Source organism: Orcinus orca, chromosome 13, assembly GCF_937001465.1.
Source record: "Orcinus orca chromosome 13, mOrcOrc1.1, whole genome shotgun sequence".
Lineage (NCBI taxonomy): Eukaryota > Metazoa > Chordata > Mammalia > Artiodactyla > Delphinidae > Orcinus > Orcinus orca.
In genome coordinates, this window is record NC_064571.1 from 63,733,030 (window position 1) to 63,737,859 (window position 4,830).

General features: G+C 35.3%; 1 pseudogene; it reads left to right on the forward strand.

Moving 5' to 3' along the window:
* Positions 1 to 3,402: 3,402 nt before the first annotated feature.
* On the forward strand, positions 3,403 to 4,626 carry LOC101272570 (S-adenosylmethionine decarboxylase proenzyme-like; annotated as a pseudogene).
* Positions 4,627 to 4,830: the final 204 nt, after the last annotated feature.

The following is a 4,830-nucleotide window of genomic DNA, read 5'->3' on the forward strand; positions in this document are numbered from 1 at the left end:
CCTTTTTATAGATAATGAGCTGACAGACATTTCTGTGAAGAGCCGGATAGTAAACATTTAAGCTATGTGAGTGAGCTCTAGGGTCTCTGTCCCGACTACTCAACTCTGTCGTAGTAGTGTGCAGAAGCAACTATTAAAAATGTGGAGACAAATGAGTTATTCCAGTAAAGCCTTATTTATCAAAATGGGTTATGAATCAGATTTTGCTCATGGGCTATAGTTGGCCGAACCCTGTTACAGATGATGAAGCTGCTGCTGTTTCAAGAGATGCTAACAATCACCTAATGTTTAATTTAGAGTAGTTTTTCTCTCTATTTAAAGCCACTGATTTGTACACATTTGATTGGATATTTCTGGACAAACACAAGATAGTTCTAAGATAGTTACAACTACAAATAACCCTTCAAATTTTCTAGTAATTTTCATCACATATATTCATTCATTTATTCGCCCAACAAATAATCATTGGATTTCTATTTTGCCCCAAGCATAGTCCTTGGTACTACGAATATAGGAACAAACAAGATAGATAGATACAAGTTCCTGTTGTCAAGGATAGTTACAGTTTATTGGAATTGTGATTTAATAGGTGAACATGAAAAATGACGTCTTGAAATTCCCTGGAAACTTTTCCCCTGGCACTCAGGAAAGAACATATCTTGAAAAATAAAGAACTGAAGAAGGGGAGTCTGAGTAGAGAGCATTTCTGTGTGCACTCCTCTCATTGACTCATGTGAGGTCTAACTGCAGAGTCAGGTCCTAAGCAACAGGAAATGGTCAGTTATGGCTCCTGATCTTCAGTTGGTGCTGGTACAGCAAAGAAAAGGGAGGGGCTCTCTCCAGCTAGGAACTTCCTTACCTGCTTTTTTGGTTGTTTTATTCTCATAGAAAATTTCATTATGATAGAATGGGGAGAGCTATTTTAAAATATGATTAAAATGTGGATTTTTCTTGGGAGACGATGGCCAAATATTCTCTTTTAAAGTCATGATAATGATTTCTCATCATGGTCTGAAAGCAAAGAATAAACTGGTTAAAATGCTTGATAGATCCTGCAATATCAGTGCCAGTGCTTAGCAAAAGAGCTGGGGGCTAAAGTGCCCCATAAAGCATTCCATAGTAAAAGTGATGATAGTTTTAGTAAAATAAAACAGGATGATGGCCAAAGTGAAGATTTACTACAACCTCTCAAACAATATAATAGAAAAAAGAGTGGGATGGATTTTTTTTTTCTATATGATAGTTCAGCAGCCCACAGTTCTTCCCTCTGTTATTTTCAAAAATAAATCTTTCATCGTTCTTAAATGTGCCACTTTCTCATTGTAACTGTGCAGCATTATAGTTTGAGATAATCAAGAACCCTGAAGGCAACTACTTTTCAAAATTTTTAGATCAAGCATGAGAACATAACCCTTGTGAATGTCATTTATGCTATATTTCTATCATGGTATCAATTATTTATGTACAGTCTCTAATCTTGATGCATTTTTCAATGAAGGAATAGTTGTACAATGGATGTGCATGGAGGATGAGGAAAGACATTTATAATGGGATGGAAATTGAGTGGTTACGTGAGGATAAAAAAGAACTGGAAATATTTTTTAAAGTACAATAAAAGCTTTGAATATCTCAATTCAGTAGGTACTTCTTAGACTGTAATTTTTACATATAGATCTAAAAAGATTATTAAACACATAGATGAAAGAAATCTTCCTTTCTAGTTGGTTTACTATCTGACAATGGGGACACTGCTTGGGTGGCTTAATTTGATTCATAAAATGGAATAAGATAAAGTCTGATTACTTCGATATTTAATGAAATACCAGTTTAGTTATTTGATCATTACTAATCTTTTTACTTTTCAGCTTCTTTAAATAATTGTTCAAGCAGGTAATGAGATTTTTAATCTGTCCTATCATAGAGCAGCTACACAGCCTTTTTTAACCTATTTGCATGGGCAAATTGATTTTACATATATATAATATATACACACACATACTCTACTATATTTAAGGTGATATATATTATTATATTAATTAATATATTAAGGTTTTATATATATTGCTCTGAACATAGTAGGAGTTTAATAATTTAGTTGTTGAAACAAGAAATCAAGAGATGAAAATTTAAACTCTGATTTAACATGAATGCAAGTAGCATTTTTGGAGTAGATCATTGTCACCATCATTTCACTATCGTTCTTGGGGAAAGGCTATATTTCATGTTAGCAACAATTCAACCAAAGAATTTTTCATGAGGCTTGAACATTGGAAATTTATCTATATTAAATGCTATGAGGTTCTACTTTAAATGAGTTCTGAATGTAAAAGTTTTAGCCTTTAGCATTTTTGTAACTTTGATGATCTTTCATATATTTTTAAGTTAGGATTTGCTGATTCTTTTTGTTGATGTAAGTATGACACCCTCAGGTAGTAAAAGTGTACATAGTTCATTTTAACACGGTTTGAAGATATGTGTATATTTTGTTCTCCGATAAGAAAGATTTGAAGGAACATCAAGATCTTTGTTATATACTTAATTTTACATGAGGTTTATGAAACACTGTTTTATTTTTCCACTTTAACGTTTTGAATATATTCTGGATTTCATCACCAGCAATACATATGGAGAGGACAAATAGGTAAAATAAACAAATCCCTAATTAGTTTCTCTTATGCAAATATTTTCTGGACACCTATTTTCCATGAAGTATTATGCCTGACATTTTAGTCAGCACCTAGAATACTAAGATGTTATTTGTTCCCAGTGGAAGAAATACAGCTAAAGAATAAATAGTGATATTATAGGGCAAAAGATAACTGCTCTGGGAGAGGAACAATTCAGTGCTATGGAAATTCACAAGAGTAAGCAGTTATAGTTTTATTAGGTGGAGGATGGATCAAAAGGGTTTTATAAAGAGTGTGACATTTGAGAATGACCTTGAAAATGAATAGGATTTCACAAAACAAACAATAGGCAAGAGACTCCTAGGGGCTGAGAATAGCGTGATAAAGGAGGAGACAGAAAAGTGAGGGCTGTGTTCAGGAATGTGTATAACAGGCAACCTATACAAATTGGGGGGGGGGGGACAGAGGAAGATTAGGCTTAAGATGTAGGCACTGTGGATGGGCCTTAATCTACGTGTCTGCACTTAATTCTTTGTCAATTAAAAGCAATAAGATGTTGTTTGTTTTAGTAGTGGATTGTTATAATCAGAGCTGTAACTTTGCAAAAGTGTTTTCCCTGGTTTGTTTGAGATACATTAAGGGCACCTTTGGAAAGGAGAGTTTGGTGGAGAGCTCACATTTACAGAGGGTATTTGAGGAACTAGGATGGCTTCAATGTTAGTAGCATTTAACTTTGTGAATTTACCGTTTGGTGTCTGGACCTTTGCCTTGTAATCATACAAAAAAGAGATGATTCAGTGTGTCAGAGTTGATCTCTTAAATATGCAGATAGGATTTTTTAAAATTTATTCATTTATTTTATTTTTTTGGCTGCGTTGGGTCTTCATTGCTACACATTTTTTCCAAGGGACCGAGAAGCTGCTGGAGGTTTGGTTCTCCAGGCAGCAACCCGACGCAAACCAAGGATCTGGCGATCTTGGCACCATCCCAAGATCCGAGTGGGACATACTTTTGAAGGATGTGCAATGCTCAATCATAAGTGTGACAAAAACTGACAAGCAGGAAGCGTACGTACTCAGTGAGAGTAGCATATTTGTCTCCAAGAGACGTTTCATGTTGAAGACATGTGGTACCACCCACTTCTGAAAGCACTGATTCCCCTGTTGAAACTTGCTAGGGATTACAGTGGGTTTGACTCAATTCAAAACTTCTTTTATTCTGGTAAGAATTTCATGAAGCATTCTCACCAAGGGTACCCACACCGGAATTTCCAGGAAGAAATAGAGTTTCTTAATGCAATTTTCCCAAATGGGACAGCATGTTGTATGGGACGCATGAATTCTGATTGTTGGTACTTGTATACTTTGGATTAACCAGAGAGTCGGGTAATCAATCAGCCAGATCAAACCCTGGAAATTCTGATGAGTGAGCTTGACCCAGCAGTTATGGACCAGTTCTACATGAAAGATGGTGTTACTGCAAAGGATGTCACTCGTGAGAGTGGAATTCATGATCTGATACCAAGTTCTGTCATTGATGCCACACTGTTCAATCCTTGTGGGTATTCAGTGAATGGAATGAAATCTGATGGAACTTATTGGACTATTCACATCATTTCAGAACCATAATTTTCTTATGTTAGCTTTGAAACAAACTTAAGTCAGACCTCCTATGATGACCTGATCAGGAAAGTTGTGGAAGTCTTCAAGCCAGGAAAATTTGTGACCACTTGTTTGTAAATCAGAGTTCTAAATGTCACACAGTGCTTTCTTTGCCCCAGAAGATTGAAGGTTTTAAACGTCTTGATTACCAGAGTGCTATGTTGAATGATTACAATTTTGTTTTTACCAGTTTTGCTAAGAAGCAGCAACAACAGCAGAGTTGATTAAGAAAAATGAAGAAAAAACACAAAAGAGAACACACATAGAAGAAGGTGGTGGCTGCTTTTTAGATATTGATACCAAGGGCCATGCTTTCCATAACCACCACCTTGTAGTTGCAGAAAACCCTAGATGTAATTATAGTGTAATCATTTTGAATTTTATGCATTATTATATCAATGAGTTAGATATCTTGCATGAATGCTGTCTTCTGTGTTTAGGTATCCTATGGCACTCTTGCTGTGAAATTGAAGTGCATGTAGAGAAAACCTTTTACTATATGAAACTTTACAACACTTGTGAAAGCAGTTCAATTTGGTTTA